Source organism: Marmota marmota, unplaced genomic scaffold (genome assembly GCF_001458135.2).
Source record: "Marmota marmota marmota unplaced genomic scaffold, marMar, whole genome shotgun sequence".
In the NCBI taxonomy this organism is placed as follows: domain Eukaryota; kingdom Metazoa; phylum Chordata; class Mammalia; order Rodentia; family Sciuridae; genus Marmota; species Marmota marmota.
Genome location: NW_026000037.1, coordinates 49,154,385 through 49,180,004, shown reverse-complemented (window position 1 = coordinate 49,180,004; position 25,620 = coordinate 49,154,385). Strand labels below are relative to the sequence as shown.

Here is a 25,620-nt window from a genome sequence, read left to right as displayed (position 1 = left end):
ACCCCTACATTCTGCTCTAAACACAGAAGCCAATGTGATCCTATTAAAAATGCAAGTTAGATCATGCCATTCCTCTGCTAAACCTTCTAATGTGTCTGCAATTCACTCAGAGAAAATGCCAAAATTTTCCCAAAGTTCTACAAGACAGACCCTCCATGAGGCCCCATCACTTTTAGGTCCCTAATTTCCTCTCCTGCAAATCTCCTCACTCCACTTCACTAGAGTTACATTGACCTCCTTGCTGTTCTCACTGTCACCTTGGGGACTCTACACTCTTTTTACTGTCTGAACTATTCTTCCTCACCTCCTTCAAGTTTTGCTCATAATTCACTTTCTCAGTGAAGCTTACATCTATCTCATATTAAACCCTATTTTTTTCTAAGCCCCACTACCCATCATTCTCCTCTACTGATATATCTTCTGTAGCATATAAATACCATGCAATTTACTTAGGATGTAAATTTAAGAATAAATCTTTGATTTATTCACTGATATTTCCCAGGAACCTAGAGCAGTGCTTGATAGTTTTGGATGCTCAAGAAATATTTGTTGAATAAATAAACTTTTTCATAAAAAGGATGATTTTAAGTAAAATGTATAGACAGCAGGCATAATAATGCATTATGCTACTGAACACAGTAAGAAAGGGGTGGAAAAACTAATGGCCACAAATCATAGCAACAATACTCCAATATGGAATTGTAGAGAAAATATTTTCATGTTTATGCATGGTTAGGGAATTCAAAAACAAAAACAAACAAAACAAAAAAACTGGAATCCGAGTTAAAGGTTGACTGAATAGAGACCTGAGAAATAGAAACACTTATCTCCTACAGCTATGTTTACATTTCAAAGCAGAACAAAATCCCAGAGATAATGGCTTATATTCTAAAGGGTTTAAACTGAGGACTTTTCCTTTCTCTTCACTGAGAGGATTTGTTTATCTGTGGGAGATATTCCCTCTCTCAGGAGAGGTGGAGACAGCCATATAGTAATTCCTATATAAATTCCCAGATTCCTCATTTCAGGGCTCCCCTCCTTTGTGCACAACCATGTACATCCTTTTCTGATGAGGGCATGGATAACCAATGTGGCTATGACTATATGTAATAATAATAGTTTTCCTGCAGGGCACAGTGATGCATGCCAATAATCCCAGCAGTTTGGGAGGCTGAAGCAGGAGGATCCTGAGTTCAAAGCTAGCCTCAGCAAAAGCAAGGTGCTAAACAACTCAGGGAGACCCTGTCTCTAAATAAAATACAAAATAGGGCTGGACATGTGGTTCAGTGGTTGAGTGCCCCTGAGTTTAGTCCCTGGTACCAAAAAATAATAACAACAATAACAACAACAATAATAATAATAATAATAATAATAATTAGTTTTCCTCTGATACAAATCTGAATGCTTCCTTTGAAGACAAAATAAATAAATACAGCATTTAAAACTTACCAGTGGATTCAAGAGATTTTCTACAAAGATTATATAAGATAATATAATAGGTATAAATATTAAACATAAACACAATATCTGTCATTCGTAGACATACATATCAGTCTTTCCCTTCACACTACTAATCTTATGTGGCTTAATAGAAAAAGAAAGGGGAATGAAAATTTCTGTCCATTTTATTGTCTTCCTGCTTCTCTCTCTATTACCAAGTTTCCTATAATGACCCTTGCCAAAAAAATTAGAGAATCGCTTTGGATCCTGCAGAACATTGTATACACGTTTCCAGAAGAGCATTACTATGGATTTTCCTACATTATATCCAAAATTGAATTTTTCATCCTGGTTGATTCACTTAAAAAGACAAAGAACACAAGAAACTAATGATGTCATTGGACTGAAAGAACTTAATAATTATAAATCCTCATCTGAATTGATTTTCAAGATTATATAGCGAACAGCTGTTATAAATTTAAAAAGCAAAAAACTTCATTCAAAGAGGGAATACTTTCAAATGGACAAATCTTAAGTCAATCAAAATATTTAAAAAGAATTAACTTTGTATTTTATTAAAAGCCCCAAAGTTAAAAATACAGTTATATCGATATGAACACATTTTGAAACATTAGTAAGCATAAAACACTGCAACTAATAGAAAATATTTTGAGACAAGTACAGAACACTAGAATTTATTCAAAATTTATCCTGCAGTTGAAACCATTCCTAAAATTTTGACTTAAAACTAATAATGAGATTATTATTTTCTTTTGTCTTGTAAAATCTTATTTAGTGCCTTGTTCAAGTAAGTTAACAGTTATCATATTTCTCTCTTGTCTCTGTTAGAAGGCAAATTCCATTTCTCTGAAGCTTACTGAGAATTCACAATGAATTCTGAGAAAAAATAAATGCAGTTAGAATACAGTCATGGAATGGAAAATATCCTAGAAAAACCTCAGGGACTTTTCTAAAAGTTAAGATATGTCAGTTGCAAGAAAATACAATTTCTCCACAAAGAAAAACAAAGGGTTCATTAAAGGTAACATTGCTTTCTTAGAACAAATCTTATTAGCAAATCCTGTATTTTTGACATGTTCAAATAACTATCATGTTAGAATTACTATAAATATTTTAATTATATAACAAATATCAGTACTGAAACATTTCTTGATGTGGCATTGGTCATAGCATGTGAAACATTTACAGAATACAATAAGGAAAGAGGTGCATTTGTGACTATGCTTAATAATAGTATTTATAAACTACTTTATTTAGCATGCTCAGAGGGGGTCAAAATATCTACTTTCAAAGAGAAGTGTATCTTTTATTCCATGAAATGATATGCCACAGCTGGTGCATAATTACTAAGTTACTACAGCCATTTAGATGTGTCAGTCACTGGAAAAGGTCAAATAATTAAGCTGAATAAGCATGTGATCTTTAATTCCAAGGAGACTCCAACAGAGTCAGAAAACATAACAAGGCATCATTTATCAAAATATATCAAAGAATTCTAAGTCCAACTGAAATTCTCTGCCAAAGGAGAGCAACACATAGAAAAAAAATAAAGACCAAAAAAAGTCTCAGTGAGTGTACATATACAGCAAATAGGTACTATTAGGCAACTGTACTGTTGATCTTTGTGTTGTTTTGTTAAAAGCAAAAAGAAATTGTTAAACCAGTGCTGGTCACATTCACTTGGGGGTGCTCTGGGGCCATATTTGTAATAATTACAAAGCAAATGGCCTCATTACTGATTATTCTAGGTAAAAAATAGAAATAGAAATGTTGAAAGTCCTGCAGTTGCTCATTTTAAAAAAGGGGGTGGGGGCTTAGTCCAAAATATCCTACAAGTTTAAAAGGTACTGGGGCATGTTTTCAGACAGACTCCTTCTTACATGTTACACCATCTTAAGCAAAACATAGCAATTAAACCAACTTTGTAAGTTGACATAACAGTGTTATTTTCAATCTCCGAACATAGTAAGTACTCAACATTTCTTGAATAAATAAATGAATCCTAATAACTTGTTTTCTAATTTTAAAAAGACATGATATTTCTCAACTTTGGTAGGTTGTAGAAGAGCTTAATGTTCAATGTTTACAGTGCTCAGAGATTCTAGAGCTTCAATTGGTCAAAATACTGGATAATAAAGATTGCTTATAGGACATAATCTCTGCAATTAAAAAAATGATAACCATCCAGGGGCTGGACTGGAACTCAATGGTAAGAGCACTTGCCTAGTACATGCTAGGCCCTGGATTTCCTTCATAGCACTGCAAAAAAAGAAAAAAAAAAGAGAGAGAGAGAGAGAGAGAGAGAGAGAGAGAGAGAGAGAGAGATAGATAACAATCTACTAATTGGAGAATTAAGTATGAAAATTGACAATGAAAACACTGCCAAATAATACAAATTTGAGTGCAAGTAAAAAGCATTAAACATTATTACAATATGAAATGAAGCAAATGTTATGTGGTACCAGTCATTAAATGCTATAAGAGTTCATAATAGTCAATCAAAATCACCTGGGCAATTAGGAAAAGTTCCATGAAGAAGGTGGACTTGAGTTGGTCTTTAACAATAAGTAAGTTTTGGATTAATAGAAAGAGGAATTGAGAGCTGGGGTTGTGGCTCAGCGGTAGAGCACTCGCCTAGCACATGCAAGGCACTGGGTTTGATCCTCAGCACCACAAAAATAAATAAATAAATAAAATAAAGATATTGTGTCCAACTAAAAAATAAATATTAAAAAAAAGAGGAATGGAAGTTTAGAAAAAAGGAGATAATGTGAGCAAAACTAGAAGAACAATTTGAGAGAATAATGTGAAGTTCTTGTTCGAACAAGAAGAAAAGACAAGGTAAAATAGAGCATATTTTATAATCAAAAAATCTTGCACTTTCACTAGTATTTTAAAATATTTATGTTTAGGGCTGGGGTTGTGGCTCAGTAGCAGAGAGCTTGCTCAGTAGCAAGTAGCATGTGTGAGGCACTGGGTTTGATTCTCAGCACATGAAGAAGGCAGGAGACAGGAAGCAAACCTTGGATCAGCAGGCTTTTTTTTTAGCTGTGGATTCAATTGGTGGAACCCTGGAGTGGCTTATTTTCAGGGCAGAAAATGGTGACCAGCGGTCTGGATTATATAGGCTTCCTTTAGGGTGGGATAGGAGGGCAATTCCTAGATCCAAGTATTGGGGTCCTGATGACCCATTAAGGTGGGACAGGAATGTGACTAGGGAATTTCCTGGGGCTTATTGTATTGGCACCAGGTGACCCTTTAGGGTGGGGGGTCAGGTGCCAGTCAGGTGCAAGTTCCTTTTATGTTCTTTCTTCTGGCTAAGGCCTAGGATTTTAAATGACAAAAGCTTAGGGGAAATGTCCTTGGACTTGTTTTCCATAACTTTCAGCTTATAAATAATTTTTTAACAATTAAAAAAAAATTTTGGAATATATTTTATTGTTTTATTTTTCAAGGAAGAGAGAGCAAATAGATCAACATATGTTCTGAGATACTTAAACAATGAGTGCAAAAGAGAATATGAGAATCAGTATTTACCCACACCCTCAACCCCATTTTAATTAAATTATGATTTCTCAGCATCCTGCCACTTTGCTCCAGGGGAATTGGTTAGAAAATGAACAAAAAGGTAAAACGATTAAAATTTTCCAGGTTTAGTTTTGTATTAATTCAAAAGACATGTGCAGGGGTAGAAAGGGCTCATTCTGGGAATAATGGTAATTAAGGACAGAAGGGCTTGTTTGGAAAAACAGAGGAGTCATTGAGGAGGAAACAGGAGATTTCCAAGAGGCATACTGATGGAATTCAACTGGGAAATTGAAGGGATAAAACAAAGCAAAAATAAAACACTTAGCATTTCTGTAAAGATGTTTACAAATAAGAAATAGTTAATGTGGTAGATTTTTTTTTTTAAGTGCCATGGTGTTTCAGTAGCTTCTTCCATCAGGAGGTGGATTCTATTCCTCTAACTCTTGACTCGGGACTTGGATATATGACTTTCTTTAACCTATGGGACATTGGCAAATGTGACACAAACCATCTGAGCATGTCCAGACTAGCCTGCTGGATGATGTGAGATCATGTAGAGAGAAGTCCTAGTTGACAGCCGCTCTGCAGAGGACTTAAAGCAGCCAACCTCGGCTGCCTAATCATCTGCTCCCTGCCACACAGCAGCCAGCTGACCCAGATCAACAGCATTAACTAGCTGAGCCGTCCAAATTGACAACATACAGAATTTGTGACCTAAATAAAATGGTTGCTGTTTAAAATCACCAAGTTTGGGGAAGTTTTGCTGAGAAAGCAAAATTATTTGGAAGAAAAAATAAGAAATTGTAAAGGATGGATGGACAGGATATAAAGTAGAGCTGTAAAAGAAACAGGAAAATAATTCTAATTAGAAAAGAACAGGAAAATGTTAACTAAGGAGAGATATACCAAAAGAAGGTAAGTTAACAAGAAAGAATCAAAAAAGTATTGTGAACAGTATTGATAGGGATAAGAAACTGAGTAAGAACCTGTGTAAAGATACAAGCTGAGGATTCCAGAAATGGCATACAAAAGGCAAAACTTGTACTACCAGCAATGACTCCTGCCTTAGGCTGAGGGGCAGCAAACCCTCAGGATTGGAATGTACAGTGTTACAGCTGAGGGCAGCAGGAAAGAGGTCACAGTGCCAGCATCCAGGGCTATCAATAGCCCCACCAATAAGGCAGGTGGAAGAGACTCTGGATAGACCAACAGCCTACTATGGCTCAAGCAGCATAAGATCCTAGAGATGCTGTTGGGGGAGGACAAGGAGATGTTAAAAGCTCTCAATTACTTTTAACCTTGTTTCTTGAAAACAATTTGCAGACTTGGAGAAATTTACAGAGATATGAAAGGCAGAAGTTTAGCCATCAACAAGCATTTTCAAGAAAGTAAAGGAAGAACTTGGAAGCATAAATGAAGATGTTGAAGCAATAAGCAACTCTTGTCAAGATATGACAAGTCATCTACAGGTAGCAAAGAAATAGTCTCAAGATTTAATAGTAAAACCATTAAGTTTCTGGATGAAAGTCAAATTAAAAAATAAGAGCACAAGTTGCAGATGCCTTCTTATACAAGTTCCAAATGACTTCTGCTGAAATAACTCAAGGAACAGAGAAGGACTTATTATTAAGGATGCTTTCAAGGCATTGGAAAGAGTAAAACATTCATAAGTATGTCAAAGTTTACCTGCATATCAACAAACATCAGATTTAGAAATTATGGAACAGAGGGCCTTGTTTCAAGAAATGGCTTGTGAAAGACTTCATCAGTGGACTCAAATGAAGAACCTTGATGATGAAGAACCTTGACACAAAAATCATATGAAACACCTCTCGCATTAACTAGGACAATGGAAGGCCTGCCAGGTATACCTTAGATGAATTTGGAATAGCCAGAGGAAGTACAGATGTATACGGGTTTACTGATGTTCTTAAAGGAGGGGGACCAAGGAGGTACACCTAGATCTATTGAAATCCACTCACATGACCCTTTGAGGTATGCAGAAAATTTGTTAGCTTGGGTTCATCAACTTACTGCTTCTGAAATGAAATACTTTGAATCTCTCTTAAAGCATGTAAATACACAATTTTAAAGAAAATATTCAAGAAGTTGCTGAACATATCACTAAGGGGTGTGTGCAGGCCTTTAAAGGTTCAAATTGAGTAAACTTGCTAAACTTGGGGAAGTTTTAGTATATAAAATTTCCAATCTTCTGAAATTTTACCAGTGGCATTGTTGTAAATAGTGCAACTGCATTGTTGACATTACTCTTTGCTGGACAAATAGGAAATATTGAAATATTTCTCAATATGTTAGTCTTCATACCAGTAAATTAAAGGACAAGGTTGAACTCTCACCACTGAACTTTGCACCAAATTGGGCACTCAGTCAGACACTCAAGTTGCTACATAAAGTTTTGGATGTTTCTTTGGTCATACCCTTTAATGCTCAAAAGCTAATTTTGTGCAGGTTTTATCATGTGTCTTGGATCCTCTCTGCCAGATATGTGCTTGTATCAGCCAGCAGTTTAGGCACAGATAATACAGTCACTTCCATGGTCAATGCCCTATTGATAAGGACAACATTAGTTCTATTTGAATTCATTGGCAGATACAAAACAACTAGCATCTGGAAAGGTTAGTTTCAGACTGATGTAAATTTAGACACTTATAAATTAGCAAGCCTCTTATGTTTTAACTAGAATAGGCTTGAATTGTATCTACAACACTTTTCAGCACCCTAAACCTAAACAGGGTTTTTTAGCCAATATGCCAAACTTGGATTCTGTGTCACTGAGGGCTACAGTGGTTCAGTTTACCTGCCAGAAAATATGTTAATGCCACTGCTGAACCTTGTTCTAAGTACCACAATGAAAGAACAGATGCTAAAACAGTCTACAGCACTAGTCTGTAGGGCCTGTGGTGAAGCATGTACTACTGTGAGGCAGTCAATAAACACAGAGATCTAGAGAGCCTCCTATGCTGATCACTGCAGCATCCACAAACACTTCTCTCCTAGTTATGTTATTTGATTGTGTTAGCAAAATATTGCATCCCTAAAATATTGAAGCCTGAATTATTTTTTAGCCTATTAAATCTTTACTTAGAGATTTGACAGAATTTTCTTTAAATTGTAAATTTGTAGGTCCCAATTAATTTCCCTTTCAGTTTCAATAACATGGAAATAAGTAACATATTGGACTGAGTTAGCATTGCTCTGATCTGATTTATATAGATTCTTTGTTAGCCACCTCTCTAGCTCTGCAGTTTCCCCTTTATTTTGGAACATAAATGAAAAAGTAGTATGAGAGTTTTGAAGTATTTTTTACAAGAATAATTCTAAATTAACAGCATATAAAAATTTTGTCAAAATTTAAGAATTAGTATAAAATGTGACCTAATAAATGCTTCTTTACCTAAAAAAAAAAAGGAGACAAAATTGAAAGCAGAATATAAATAAATGCCAAGTCATGTGGAACTATAAAGGTTTAGAGCCCAACAAGAATATAGCCCTTTGGGGAACCTATAATGCACCATCTACTATGTTAAATGGTTTGTTGACATTTTCTCATTTAATTTTTACAAAATTCCTGTAGATTCCATTTACAGATAAGGAAACAGGTTCAAAAAAGCAACTTGCCAATAAATAGGTTGTGGAGCTTTGCTATACAGCATAATGCCTATTGCTACTTAAATTTTTCTTAGATCTTATGTTCTGATCACTAATAATAATAATAATATAATACAACAGGAGGAAACTTTAGGAAGTGATGGATATGTCCAGCAATATCCAACATAACTGCCAGTATACCCTCTCTTAGCACCTTGTCTAAGCACTAGTCTATAGGGCCTGTGGTGAAGTTTTAGTATATAAAATTTATAAACTTTATAAATTTTCCAAAATCTCAATTAAATGGCATTATATAATTAGGTATATATGTCTATATTCCCAGGACCTGGCATACTAAAATCTTAATAAGTGTTTCTTGGATGACATACCAATATAAATTTTTTTCACAGCATTTTATGCTGCAGTAGGTTGAAATATTTAAAAAGTATAGTTCACAGAAGAGAGGATTTGAAGGAAAATGGGACCTGTATTGGCAAGTGAAAATAGATTGCATGACTTATAAAGGGAGGTGCAGGAATACAAAACAGAGATATTGTATTTGCATCCTTCACTGGTTCTTGGCAGAAAGTACACAGAAATTTTATTTCCTTAAACATCAATCGTAATAAATGAATATAAAAAGAGATTTTTTTATCTTTCAGTGATTTTTACAGAATATAGTATATGAAAACAGTGGCTAGTGCTCTCCCACATACAACCCTGGCAATATTGGTGTTAGTCTTATGCCTGCTCACCGGAACCAGTGTGCACCTCTCTTCCTAACTCTGTGCTCAGTGAAAACACTTTAGCAGTATGAAATTAGCCACAAAGAAAGCACATAACCACATAAATTAGCAAATGGTACAAATCAAAAATATTGGGGAGGAGGGAGGGCAGAGAAGGAACAGAGATTATAGAGTATTGCTGCCTGGTGCCTGTGGGGACATACAGGTGGAACTTCCTAAATTTTCTCTTTTTTATAAGTTATTGAAATTTTTCTGTACTCAAAAGTAGTCTGATCATTTCATTATAATAAGCTTGACTTCACTTTCTCAGAAGGATTGCTTGAGTAGTTTTATGAAGAGAGTAAAATAACAACCTTGGACAAGGCAAAAGCATGAGATAAAAGGTCGATGTTGAAAGTGAAGTTAGGGGTCATATTCACTCCTGCATCTATTTTCATCCTCTAATTTACATAGGCCCCAAAGAGTATTTTAGGAAGAAGGGAAACTAAACCCTAATCTTTTTTTTTTTTTGGTGCTGGGGATTGAACTTCTAAAGCAGTATAGTTCCCTAAATGAAGAAGGCAGGCAGGATTGATAATAACCCTCCACCAGCAGCTCCCATCAAGAACAAACACCAAGGTAGAGAGAAAGGGCTGGCAATTTCCCAAACTCAGTAGCAGCCTTTACATTATCTTGTGTGCATGTGTGTATGCATGTGTATGCACATGCACACATAAGTGGATGTGTGTGCATATAACTGGTTCTAAGTCCATCATGTGATAAATGCCAAAGGCCTAGATACTAAGGAATTTACCTTGAGTAGAGAGAGGATGTGTATGTGTGCCTTAAAATAAAGAAGATAAAAGACTTGGGTCATTGAGAAGTATGACACTTAAGACTCAAGGCAGATTTTGCTTTGTATATGCAGAGGGAGAGGTTATGGGGCTGTGTAGGAACACTAGATAGATAAGCTATAGAAGAAGCAACAGTTTTAGTGGACATGGCCTTATATGTATGATGGCAGGCAGGCACATAACTCTAGTGGCAACTTGTATCATTTCCACTGCTCTAGATGCTACCAGACTTCTACCTGACAGTAGAAGAAACAAAGTTAATTGGCTAGACTATCCATTAGTAAGTATATATTTAGGTTAAACTTGAGAGCCATATCTAGTACATGATCTTCAAATTTTTATCTCTTTTGTTCACTGCTCTATTTCTAGTATCTGGAACAGTGTCTGGCACTAACAACAGTCACCCAACAGAGTTTCAAGAATGGCTAAATTAATGGATCTGAAATTCCATTCTTCTCACCAAACGGGTTATATATCATAAACTTATCCAACCCTTTAGACTAAAGTAAATCTAGAGACCCTTGGGAGGAGAATCCGAGGAGGAATACCATACTTCTAGAGAAAGGCACAACCTCTGAGTTATTGTACTTTAAGTGTGAACCAAGGGCTGGGAATATAGCTCAGTTGGCAGTGCACTTACCTCACATGTACAAGGCCCTGGGTTCAATCCCCAGTACCACAAAAAAAATAAATAAATAAATTTAAATGTGAACCAAATATGAACAAATTTTGTATCTCAAGATGATAAGACTAACATACTCTAGTAAAATTAGCAAGTCAAATTTGATGGCATTTTTTTTCATATCTACTTTAATTTGAACTGCTTTTTTCCTCGTGAAAGGTATAAAACTGCTCTCTGTGGATTTTACAAGGCATAAACAATTTATATAACATTTTGAACACCTTCATCTATATAGAGTAAGGAATCCTTTCTAATTTTAAAAGTAATAAACTTCTATTGTCGGTGCATGTGAAAACTAAAAAGCTTTAAGCATTTCATCTTTAAACAAAGCTAATTAGGAACTTATTTTTTTTATTGGTTGTTCAAAACATTACAAAGCTCTTGACATATCATATTTCATACATTAGATTCAAGTGGGTTATGAACTCCCATTTTTACCCCAAATACAGATTGCAGAATCACATCAGTTACACATCCACATTTTTACATAATGCCATATTAGTAACTGTTGTATTCTACTACCTTTCCTATCCTCTACTATCCCCCCCTCCTTCCCCCCCCAAGGGAATGAGCAACCTGCTGAATGAAATAATTATAGAAAACTTTCCAGAAATAAAAAAGGAAACGGATATACAAATTGTAGATGCATACAGGACACGGAGCATACAAAATCACAGTAGACCAATGCCAAGACACATTGTTATGAAGATATCCAATATACAGAACAAAGAGAAAATATTAAAAGCTACAAGAGAAAGGAGGCAGATTACATTCAGGGGTAAACCAATAAGGTTAACAACGGATTTTTCATCACAGACGCTGAAAGCGAGAAGATCCTGGAACAACGTATTTCAAACACTGAAAGACAATGGATGCCAACCAAGAATTCTGTATCCAGCAAAATTAAGCTTCAGGTACGATAACGAAATAAAAATCTTTCATGATAAACAAAAGCTAAAAGAATTTGCAGCCAGAAAACCAGCATTGCAAAGCATCTTGAGCAAAACACTACACGAGGAAGAAATGAAAAACAATAACCAAAACCATCAGTGGGAAGTGCCTCTATAAAGACAGAGGGCGGGGGGAAAGCTAACCATGGAGAAACAAACTAAAAAAAAAAAAAAAAAAGAAGAAGATAAATAATCAAACATGGCTGGAAGTACAAACCATATATCAATAGTAACTCTAAACGTTAATGGCTTAAACTCTCCAATAAAGCGACATAGGCTGGTAACATGGATTAAAAAAACAAATCCAACAATATGCTGCCTCCAGGAGACACATCTGATTGGAAAAGACATACACAGGCTGAAGGTGAAAGGTTGGGAAAAAATATACCATGCACACGGTCCTCGTAAGCAAGCAGGGGTGGCCATCCTCATATCGAATAAAATTGACTTCAAGACTAAATTAATCAAAAGGGATAAGGAAGGACATTATATACTGTTAAAAGGAACCATTCACCAACAAGACATAACAATTATCAATATTTATGCACCAAATAATGGTGCTGCGACGTTCATAAAACAAATTCTCCTCAAGTTCAAGAATCAAATAGACCACAACACAATAATTATGGGTGACTTCAACACACATCTCTCACCATTGGACAGATACTCCAAACAAAAGTTGAATAAAGAAACTATAGAACTCAATAACACAATCAATAACCTACACTTAACTGACATATATAGAGTATATCAACCATCATCAAGTGGATATACTTTTTTCTCAGCAGCACATGGATTCTTCTCAAAAATAGACGATATCTTATGCCATAGGGCAACCCTCAGTAAATATAAAGGGGTGGAGATAATACCATGCATTCTATCTGATCATAATGGAATGAAACTGGAAATCAATGATAAAAGAAGGAAGGAAAAATTCTACATCACATGGAAAATGAACAATATGTTACTGAATGATCAATGGGTTACAGAAGACATAAAGGAGGAAATCAAAAAATTCTTAGAGATAAATGAAAATACAGACACAACATATCGGAATCTATGGGACACAATGAAAGCAGTTTTAAGAGGGAAATTCATCGCCTGGAGGTCATTCCTCAAAAAAAGAAAAAGGAACTTATGTTCTAAAGTATACACTAGAAGTTCATAGAATTTAGAGCTGGGGAATGCTTTAGAAATCACTGGTAGAAACCTCTCATTTTATTTTTATTTTTTTTTATTTATTTTTTTATTGGTTGTTCAAAACATTACAAAGCTCTTGACATATCATATTTCATACATTAGATTCAAGTTGGTTATGAACTCCCAATTTTACCCCAAATACAGATTGCAGAATCACATCGGTTACACATCCACATTTTTACATAATGCCCTATTAGTAACTGTTGTATTCTACTACCTTTCCTATCCTCCACTATCCCCCCTCCCCTCCCCTCCCATCTTCTCTCTCTACCCCATCTGAAACCTCTCATTTTAACATGAAATAAACTGAGGTTGAAGAAGTTAACTCAGCATTTCTAAAACCAAATATTGCTAAGTAGCCCTTTTCCATTATTGACAATTAAAACAACTCAATCATTTTTTTTCTAACATGGAATTCTACTATTTCTATTTAACAAAATTGAAAGTATATACAATCTTCCATCTAACAGATTTTCAAATACTTTTAGTAGTCATGTTCTTTCTAAGTATTTCTTTAGCATTTTCCTCAACTAATATTTTGTTATTTTATTACCTCTACTGCAATCATTTTGAATTCTTCAGCATATCTACCTTAGTTGTATCCAATGAAGGGCTACAGAATACACCTGGGGCAATTTAGTTTTGCCAATACAGGTACCCACAGCACTTATGGGTGAAAATAGCATTCCAGAAGTGAATATCCAGGGACAACATGAAGAAAAATAATTTTAAAAAACAAAGACAAGTGTGGAGAAAAACCAATGTTTAAAAGAGAGTTGTCAAAAGTTTAAAGAAATAAATAGAACCTCTCACTATGTTAATAGGAATGTGTAAAGGTGCAATTATTCTGAAAAATGATATAAAAACATATATCAAATTTTCAGCTTTAAAACATTTGGAAGAGAATTTACATCTGTAAGATCATCAAGTGCACAGAATATATATACAACAATATTTGTAGGAGTTTTGTTAAGAGAAAAGTGAGAAATAAACAAAATGTGCATTAATAAGGGATTGATTAAATAAAAATCAAAGTACAACCATGCAATGACATGTTCTGCAGCAACTCAAATGATGACATCTACATTATTAACATGAAAATATCCTGATTTTTTAGTTGAAAAAAGAGCCATTTAAAAGGTCAAACATGTACCATAATTCCATTTATATATAGTCTAGTTATAATTGTTTATGACACATGATTAAATTAATGTTCTATTCATAATATTAATCCTATTATTCTTTTTCAGAATATTTATAGTAATAATTTCTGAGTGGTTTGTTTGCATTTCTGAGGTTGCTTTGTTTGCTTTCTTTATGCTTTTGTATACAATTTGGAGATTTTTTAAATTTTATATATATTTTTTAAGTTGTTGATGGACCTTTATTTTATTTATTTATATGCGGTGCTAAGAATCAAACCCAGAGCCTCACATGTCCTAGGCAAGCGCACTACCACTGAGCCACAATGCCAGTCCCATCTTGAAGATTTCTAATTGTTTATATTATTTTAATAATTTTTATAATAATAAAGTTATTTTTATTTCAAAAAAATCTAAAAATTTCAGAAAGGGTAGAAAAATCAGTGGAATAAAATAGAAAAAAAAAAACAGCAGGGAACATGGTGTGAGAAGATAGGAAGCCTAGGCAAGAAAGATGAAAGAAAAGAGTGATCTAAAAAGAAAGGCACTGTCAGAAGTTTTAAAAGCCACAGGGAATTTGGGGCTGAGGACAGAGGGTTACTATATCTGGCAATTCAAAGTACTTAATAATTAGATAGAAAGAAGATTAAGAAACCTAAAGAGAAAGATCAATGAGACAATATGAGAGAAATAAGGAATTCACATTTAAACAATGTCTCAAACTTTGTAAATAGGTCTTTTGTTTTCATGATCAATATTATGACTAATTTCATTGGCAGTGTGGCACTATAGCTTTGGATTCATCAAAAAATGCTTTCTTACTATAGAGTTATCTACTGAAATCAGTAATTTATCCCAACCACAAACTGTTACAGAAAGAAAAATAAGATTTTTTTAAAAAATCCTTTTGCTAAGAAGCCTGTAGTGTTTTTACAAGGTATTTCTAAGGTAATTTAGAAAGTTTGAAAGTAATAAAAAAAAAAAAAAGAACACTCATAATATTCTCTCCCCAGAGGCCAGATGAAAGCTTATTTTATCAGCATAAAATTAAAATTTTACGTTCTTCTCATCATGATTTCAATTATTTTGGCTTCCTTTATTATATTCCCACCTGAAACTCATTAAGGGGTAGAAACCCAGAGGAGCGAAGCTAAGAGAATCTGTTTCTTCCATCATGTTTTCAGTGGTTGGACCATGGACAGTAGGAACACCTAGGGAGCCTGGAAAGAGGGAAGATGGGATGAGGGAGGAAACACATAAACCAAGTGTGGAATGCTGGTCACCAGGGGATGGAGGCAGAGGGGGCCTGGGGTGATGGTCATAGAATAGAAAACTTCACTTAGATAGGAAGAGCAAGTTCAAGAGAATCATTGTACAACATGGTAACTGTAGTTAATAACAATGTATTGTATTTTGAAAAATACTGAGAAGCACATGTTAAGTGCCCTCACCCAAAAGTAATCTACCTGGCCTGGTGCAGTGTCACATGCCTGTAATCCCAAGAACCCAGGAGGCTAAGGCAAAAAGGATGACAACTTTGAGGACAGCCCGGGCAACTTAGCAAGACCCTGCCTCAAAATAAAAAATAAAAAAGGCTGGGGATGTATGTTGCTCAGTGGTTAAGTGCACCTGGTTTCAATCTCAGTACCAAAACTAAAACCAAAACTAAAACAAAACCTATGTGAGGTAAAGCATATGATTTCATCCAGATTTAGTTATTCAACAATGTATATACTCTTCAAAGTACCATGTTGTACATAGCAATTACATACAATCTTCTCTGTTAATTTAAAAAATAAATTTTAAAAACAAATAGAGGAGCAAACAATTTCATTCACTGGGCGAAAATATAAAAGAGAACATTTCAATCTCAGAATGCTGGACACCTGAAAGGAATTAATTTTATTAAGGTTCCAGTGATTTTAGTACTGCTAAAATTATGGGTGTATACTAGCCCCTCCAAAATCAAGAATATCACCATTTTTAATTATTTAATACTTGTTCATTATTACCAGTATTTAAAACAATTGCTGTATTTAATGTGAATATAAATAGGTGAAGTGGCCACAGTAATTTTTTCCCCCAATAATGTCTAGAACTTAAGTGTCTCAATGACAACACTAATACCTAACCCTCCTTAGGGAAGGAAGAGCACAAAACACAAACTTGGCTCAGTGTCTTTACAGCTAGCCTCATTATCTGATTATCACTTAAATAATTATTGATAAAAGCTGATGAATTCCCCCCCAAAATTCAAATGGACTGGTCATTTTATTAGAGGACTCTGTAGAAAGAAGATACCCTGTAGAAGCTGTGTGTCCTACACAGTTGACAAGCTTTCAGGATACCTCTAGGGGATTAGCAGCCAAGAAATGGACTAAGTTGACATACTTTACAATGTCCCCTTCACAGTACTACTTCCACATTTTAAACTGCATAACTAAAGAATGAATACACTTAAGTCTTGGATGTCTAGAAAACTCAACAAAGAGTATAGTGTTAATATAAACCTATGTACTAGATATTAAGAATCTTTGGTCGCTAAGTGGTTTGTCTTCAAAGTATTGAATGTTTTCCAATAAAAATATTAAAGGATTAATAGAACAATTTCTTTGCTCTAAAATTCCCTTTTAATATTTCTAGGATTATATTTAATGTAACAAAAAGGAATTTCTTTTCATCTATTATATTTCTGAAATGCTGACTGATAGGAAATGTTACATATTCAGAAACACACACACACAGAGTTCTCATTTACAAAGATTATGGCATATGTCACATTAAAAAGCAAATACCCCATACCCAAATACTACTGTGTCTTTGATAGGTAGAGAACAGCAATAAGCAGAGCAAAATGAATTTATGTGAGTCACATACACAAATTATATGAAATAATTAAAGGAAGAACCATAGTATATGGTGTATCATTCATCTGAGAGTTAATTTTAGGGATAAAAGTGAATTTAATTATTAAAGGCTTTTATTATCTTATTTAATTATTATTACCAGAATACCCATAGGAAAATAGAACAGTTTATTATGAAATGTAAATAGCCATTAAAGATGGCTCAATAAATAATTGAAATTTACTGCTGGCTATTCCTTTTTAAAATGTCCAATGTTATCTTCCTTAATTTTCATCTTCAAATGTCCAATGTGTTTGGCAGGCAAAATGTACAATTTTAAAAGATTTTTATGTAACACCACTACTTATTATCTGCTCACCAAATACCACTTAGAACTATACCATCAGTTGACCCTATATCAACAATACTAAATAAATTATTAATTTGTAGTGCAGCAGAGAATTTAAAATAAGAACATTAGGCTGTAATAAAAACCAGACTCCAATGAACAGTGTCTTTCCTATTGAGGGAATGAATTCCAGTCCAGTGGGAATTTGATAACTATAAAACATTTCAAACTCAAACAAAATTATTTGGAAAACTATTATGGTATGGGTACTAACTTAATTTAAATGCCTTATTGCTTAATAATAGGACAGTGTCAACATTTTAAAACTAGTCATGAAAAAGTAAGTAAATTTGGCCAAGTCTTCTTGTGGATTTGAATCTGTATCCTAATAGTTATTAGTCATTTGATCTGGGCAAGTTGTTTAATTGCCTGTGCTTTAGTTTATTCCTTTGTAAAATGAAAATAATAATGGAACTTGCCTCATTGAATAACTACAAAATTAATCCATTCTCCATTATCTGACCTAACTCATGCAAAAATTTAAACTTCATCACCAGTCACATTTTATGTGCTCCCACACAATCTCTGATTTAGCCAAATCACATTTGCCATTCCCAAAATATAAAAGATCCTTTATTCTTTGACTTTAGAACTCCTATTCATCCTTCAAAGCACACCCCTATCTTTGTGAACCCAATGTTTGCTTCTCCTAGCAGAATCCGCTTTCTGCTTCTATTGAAAATTTGCATATTCTTTATTATAATGAGCTATACTTAAATTTATATATATACATACATATACACACACACACAATTATACAATTTGAGAATAGATTGCAACTGCCTAATATGTATCTTCATTCTTACAATCTAAGTCTATAGTGTTTACCTAAAGACACATGGAATCTATATAACCATAGCTTATGAACAAGTCCTGATATTAACTAAAATTTCAAAATTCCAGCTGAGCATGATGGCACATGCCTGTTTCAATAGTGACTCAGGAGGCTGAGGCAGGGGGATCACAAGTTCATGGCAGCCTTAGTAACTTAGCAAGGCCCATTTCAAAATTTAAAAATATAGAAAGGGCTTGAGATGTTGTTCAGCAGTAAATCGTCCCTGTGTTCAGTCCCTGTACCAAAATAATAACAATAAAATTTCAAACTTTGGTATCTTCAATATAATTTTGTTAAGTTTTGATGATTAGTGATGTTGGGCATGTTCACTTATCCCCATGTGCCATTTGTTTGTCTTCTTTGAAGAAATATCTATCTATATTTAGCTTATATTATTAGTTTTTTGCTAGTTAATTGTAGGAGTTCTTTACATATTTTGGAAATTAACCCCTTGTCATATATACGATTTGCAAATATTCACTTTCATTTCATAAGTTGCCTTTAAATTATGGTTATTATTTCCTTTGCAGTGCAGAAGGTTCTTAGTTTCATGGAGTCTCACTTGTTTTTGCTTTTATTGACTGCTGTTGGGTTTATATCCACGAAATCACTGCCAAGACCACATTGTGAAGCTTTTCCTGTGTTTTCTTCTAGTTTCATACTTGCAGGTCTTAGTTTTAAGTCTTTAATCTACTTTGAGTTGATGTTTACAGGTCCAATTTCATTCTTCCTCATGTAGATAACTGATTTTTATTGAAAAGACTGTCTTTTCTATATTATGTATTTTTTGGCACTTTTTTTGATGATCAACTGACCATTAAACTAAACTGTGGCTTTTCTTCATGGCTCTCTATTCTGTTCCATTGGTCTATGTATCTGTTTCTATGCTGGTACTGTACTGTTTTGATTACTATAGGTTTTTGGTATATTCTGAAATCAGGTAATGTGATGTCTCCAGCTTTGTTCATCATGCTCAAGAAGGATTTGGCTATTCCAGGTGGTTCTATATGAATTTTAGGATTATTTTTTCTATTTCTGTGAATAATGTTTGAATTTCAATAGAGATTACATTGAATCTATAGGTAATTTTGATAATATGGACATTTTTATAATATTAATTCTTCTAATCCATGAACATAAATTATATTTCCATTTGTGTTATCTTTAATTTAATTTGTCAACATTTTATCGTTCCCACAGATCTTTCACCTCTTGGTTAGATCCATTTTAAGTACTTTTATACCATTATAAATGAGATTGTTTTCTTTTTCAGACACGGTTTTAAACATTGTTAGTGAATAGGAACACTATGGATTTTTATATATTAATCTTTATTCCATAACTTGACTAAATTTATTTATTTGTTCTGAGAGGGTTTTTTTGGTAGAGTCTTTACAGGTTTACATACAAAATCTTAATTCTTCTTCTTCGATTTGGGTGATTTTGTCCCCTTTCTCTTGCCTACTTGCTCTGCATAGGACTTTCAGTACTTGATTGAATAGAAGCAACAAGAGTAGTCATTTTTGTCTAGTTTCTGATCTTAGATGAAAATCTTTCAACTTTTCATCATGGAGTATGAGATAAACTGTGGGTTTATCAGATATGTTCTTTTTAGTCTTTAGGCACATTCTTCAATAACTAATTTGTTGAGAGTATTTTCTTTTTATAAAAAGGATGTTGAATTTTGTCAACTGCTTTTTCTGCATCTAGTTAAATAATCATACCATTTTTGTCTTAATTCTGAATTTTGTCTTGATTCTTTTGTCCTAGATCCATGAATATGGTATGTCACATTCATTGATTTACATATATAGAATCCATCCCAGGGATAAACCTTTCACCACAGGAGTAAATACTACTCTACCATGACATACAAAGTATCTTTTCTTCTGCTAACTTTTGGCCTTGTTTGTTCTTCTTCTAGTTCCTTCAAATGTAAAGTTTATTTGAGCTCATTCTGGTTTTTAGTTTTTGGTACTGGGGATTGAACCTAGGGCTGCTTAACCATTGAGCCACATCCCTAGAAGACGACGACATTGTCGTCGTCATCTTTATTATTATTATTATTATTATTATTATTATTATTATTATTTTGAAACAGGGTCTCACTAAGTTACAGAGGCTGGCTTTGAACTTGTAATCTTCCTGCCTCAGCCTTTCATGCTGCTGGGATTATAGGCATGAGCCAACTTACCCTGTGTTATTTTTTTTAATGTAGACATTTATACTATACTCTTCTCTGTTGCAGAATTTCACAAGTTTGAGTAAGTAGTATTCTCATTTCCATGTCTCAAGATATTTTCTAAGTTCCTTTTTGATACCTTTTTTGACCTATTGGTTGTTCAAGAATTTTTTGTTTAATATCCACATTGTAATACACTTGTAATTGTTTCAGTATTTATACTGCTGTTGGTTTCTAGTTCCATCCTATTGTGGTCATAAAAATTATTTGGTCTGATTTTGATCTCTTTAACTTCCATAAAACTGGTTTTGGGGGTCTAAGATTCTGTAGAATATTCTGGCTTCCTTGAGAAGAATGTGTATTCTGCTCCTATTAAGTGGAATGTTCTGTATATGTCTATTAGGTTCATTTTGCCTAGAGTGTTCTTCAACTGCTATTTCCTTTTGATCTTACTTTTAGATGTTTTACCATCACTGAAAGTGGGATATTAAAGCCTCCTACTATTATTGTATTGCTATTTCTATTTTCAGTTCTACTGATATTTGCTTTATTTATTCATGTGTTCTAATGCTGAGTATATAAATATTTATAATTATGATGCCTATGCCTACTATATCAATTATTATAATTATTCTGGTGAATTTATACTTTTTCCATTATAAAATGTCTTTGGGGGGAGCTCTTACAATAGTTTTAACTTAGGTGTTTTGTTGGACACGAGTGCAGCCACCTCTGTCCTTTCTTTACATATTCATGGAATAGTTTTCCATCCTACACTTTCAGTTTATGTATCCTTAAATCTGAAATGAGCTTCTTTTAGACAGCAAATAGTTCAGTCATATTTTTTCATCCATTCAGCCACTCTTGTCTTTTGATTGGGGTGGGGAGCAGTTACATGCATTTAATTTTAAGGCAGTTTTTGACAGAGAAGAATGTAATGTTGCCATTTTGTTAATTGTGTTCTTTTAGTTATTTGGTTTATTTTCCTCTCCTACTGTCTTCCTTTATGCTTTGATTTTTTTTTTGTATGCTTATATTCCTTGATTCTTTTCTCTTTTCCTTTTATGTAAACCCTGTAGGTATTTTTGGTGACTACTATGGGGCTTAGAAATTTTATAAAATATAAGATCTTATAGTTAAAAGAGCCTATTTTATTCTCATAAAAACTTAGGCTCAATCAAATAAAAACAATTCTGAATTCTCCCTCCCACTCTTATTTTATGGTATTGTATCACAACTTTGATCTATTTATGTAGTGTATCTATTAACATATTTCTACCTATTAAAAGTATTTTTACTACTTTTAACATTTTTACTAGAATTACAAAGATTTACTCACCATTCTTACAGTTTTATCATTCTGTATTTTTCTATATATTTACCTATATTGGCAATTTTTATAGTTTCTTATGTTATCATGTTACTATTTGTTTCATGTTGAAACCCTTCCTTTAGTAGTTCTTATAGGCAGATCTTATGGTGATGAACATTTTCTACTTTTGTTAGTTGGTGAAATATTTTCTCTTCATTATTAAAGAATAGTTTTATTAGGCACATTGTTCTTGATTGGCAACTTTTTCTTTCAGGACTTTGAATATAGCATCCTACCTGCTTCTGGTCTGCAAGGTTTCTGCTAAGAAATCTGCTTTTCATCTTGTAAAGGTTCCCTTGTACCTAACAGCTTTGATCTTCTTTTGCTACTTTTCAATTCTCTCTTTAACCTTAATGTTTAACAATTGTATTATAATTTGTCTTGATACAAAAATCTTTTCTTTTCCCCAGTACTAGAGATTAAACCTCTACCACTGAGCTACACCACCAGCCCTTTTTATTTTCAATTTTGAGAAAGGATCTCAAAATTGCAATCCTCCTGCCTCAGCCTGTTGTGTAGCTGGAATTACAGGTGTGAGCCACCATGCCCAGCGACTTTTCAGTATTTTCTTTCTCTTTGTGAAATTCTCACTTTGTTTCGGTAATGTTTCTCTAACCTCAGATAATATCTTTATGACAGTTACTTTGAATTTTCCATGAGGTACATCACATATATAGATATATAGCTACCATATATATTATTATATTGTGTGTGTGTGTGAATGTGTGTGTGTGTGTATCTCCATCCATTTCATTAGGCTCATTTTCTAGAGATTCATTTCATTCCTTTGAATAGAATGTATTTTCATGTTTCTTCATTTTTCTTCACTTTTTGTATTTTGTTACTAGATTTCTCACAAAGGAAATTTTTCTGTGACTTGTTCCCAAATGGTATGTCTATGGAAGAGAGGAGGAGGGTTCATGACTTCGTACTCTGCCATCTTACTGACATCAATCCTCTGTATTTTTTTAATTGATTATCTGTATTGCTTCAAGTATCCCCAATTCTTCAAACAGCTTTCGTCACCAAAAACTAGTAGTATTGAACCAATTTGTTTTCTCTTGGCACATTTCCTCTGCTGCTGTAATCAAACAAGATTTCACTACTCACAAACAGCACCATTTTTCAAACTTTGTTAACAAATCATCCATTCAGAAATGTACGTTGGTTGCAGCTTCACTGTCATTTTTAACTTTGTAAGGAAATTCTGCTGATATCGTATTCCACTTTAACTTTCTAATTTATTCTGATTGATACCTTCTGAGTCACAGAGGTTTTTATGAATATTTACTCTGATTATGGCAATATCTATTTTATTCTAGCATATCAATAGTTTCATTATATAACAAAATGTTTTACTATCTAATTAAATAGCAAGAAAAAAATCTACATACACTGTGCCAAAAAAGCACAGCATTCAGAGTCTACTTCTCCCTTATTTTCTTGTTCTGAAAAGTAATAAAAATAAAATCTCATGGTATAGTGATATACATCATACTAAAACTCCATGATTAATGCAATGAGTAGCAGTGTGATACATGGAACCACAAACATTCGGTCATTATTCTGCCATTGTAATGCAAAAGTATCTATAGATAAAACACAATTGATGAGCATCTCTATGCTCCAATAAAGCTTTATTAATAAACATTGTTGTAATTTGGATCTGAAATGTCCCCCCAAAACTCATGTGTTTAAGGTTTGTTCCAAAGTAGCAGTGAGGGGGATCCTTTGTGAGAAGATTGGGTCATGAGGGCTCTGACCTGATTAACTGATTAGTCCATTGGTGAATTCATACATAATGGGCTATCTGAAGGTGGTGGAAACTTTAGAAGATGAGGCCCAGTTGGAGGAAATAGGTCACTGGTGGTATGCCCTTGAAGGGTGTATTTTATCTTCAGCCCCTTTTCCTCTCCCTCTCTCTTCTTCTCTCTTTCCTAGCTGACCTGAGGTGAGCATCTCTGCTGTATCATGCACTCCCCACCATATTGTTCTGACTCACCATCAGCCTATAAACCATGGAGTCAAGGAACCATGGACTAAAACCTCTGAAATCATGAGCAAAAATTAATCTTCTCTCTTTTAAGTTGTGTACCTTAACAACTTAAAGTATTTTATCACAAAGATGGATAGTTGAAACAAACACTGAAATCTTAATTTCATGGAAATTTTATGTCAGAAATATTACTATTAATTCTTCTGATCTATCTCTAGCCTCCCTCCCCTGAAGTTGATTAGTACATGACCTTACTCTGAATCGATTGTGGTAAGTAGGATTTAGTATCTTCTCTCAAAGTGGTGCTGATACTGGGAATGGTAAAGGACACAAATTGAGTCAAAGTATCAATACACTGTGGCCTTAGGAGAAATAAGCTTACTAAATGTTCCTTGCATAAAAGAATAAGCAATGATCATCCCACAGATGTGTAGACATATAAGCAGCTTGCAAAAGTAATTGAACAAATTTCCTCAAACTGCCCACACTTCAACAACTGATCCCATTGACACCAAAGTGGAGGCAATGTTAGAGAAAGAATTTTAAAAATTCATAGTTAAAATGTTCCATGAGCTAAAAGAAGATGTAGACAATTATCTTAGAGAGCAATGCAGGAAGTGAAAGACCATTTCAATAAAGTGATAGAGACTCTTAAAAAGAACCAAACAGAAACCCTGGACATGAAAGACTCAAAAATTCAAATTCAAAAATTAATAGAAAGCACCAGCAATAGATTAGACCACTTAGAGGGCAGATTCTCAGACCTTGAAGACAAAGTATTTGATCTTGAAAATACAGTCTCTGATATTGGATTCTAACCCACAACAAAAAAAAGGGAAGATTAGAAGTTTATTGGATTAGATAGAGGAATGAAGAAAAAGGAGGAGGGATGGAAATAGAAAAGACAATAGAATGAATTGGACATATCTTTCCTATTCTTATATATAAATACATGACCAATGTCACTTCACATCCTATACAACTACAATAATGGGATCCTAATTGGAACAAATTATACTTATTCCATGTGTGTATAATATATCAAAATACATTCTACTGTCATGTATATATATTTATATAAACAATTTTAAAATTTTAAAAAGTAATGTCAATAATAAGTTAATAATAAAGAAAAATGATCAGAGACCGTGACCAACACATTTAAGAAATCTGGGATGACATTAAGAGACCAAATTTAAGAATCACTGGTATCCAATACACAAACTGAAGGAATACACAATTTTTTCAATGAAATAATAACAAATTTTCCCAAGTTTTAGGAATGAGATGAAAATCCAAATACAAGATACATATAGAACCCCAAATGGCAAGATTAAAAAAGATCCTCTCCAAGACACATTATAGTAAAAAATGCCTAATATACAGAATAAGAATAGAATTTTAAAAACTGCAAGAGAAAAATGACAAGTCACATTTAGAGGTAAACAGATGAGGATTTCAACTGATTTCTCAGCCAAGACTAAATGCCAGGAGGATTAGGAATAATGTATACCAAGACCTGAAAGAAAACAGATGCCAACCAAGATTACTACATTCAGCAAAAGTATCCTTCAGAGGAAATTAAAAACCTTCCATGATAAAGAGGAACTATAATAATTCATAACCACTAATCATGAACTATAAATATATTGAGCAAACTATTTCATGTAGAAGAAATGAAAAATAAAATTGAGAGGTATCACAGAGATGAATATCACCAGAATAACAGCCAGTTAAAGGAGAATCAAGTATGAATTAAGCATTAGAAATAAATCAAAATGACAGGAAATAAAAATAATCTCTCTATAATATCACTGAATGTAAATGGT

General features: G+C 33.7%; 1 protein-coding gene and 1 pseudogene across 13 annotated transcripts in view; one reads left to right on the top strand and one right to left on the bottom strand.

Annotated features, from left to right (window-relative positions):
* Slc4a10 (solute carrier family 4 member 10) overlaps nucleotides 1-25,620 on the bottom strand; it is a 295,237-nt gene that overhangs the window by 143,879 nt on the left and 125,738 nt on the right. The gene's annotated exons all lie outside the window — the stretch shown is intronic.
* LOC107136885 lies at nucleotides 6,335-8,007 on the top strand (annotated as a pseudogene).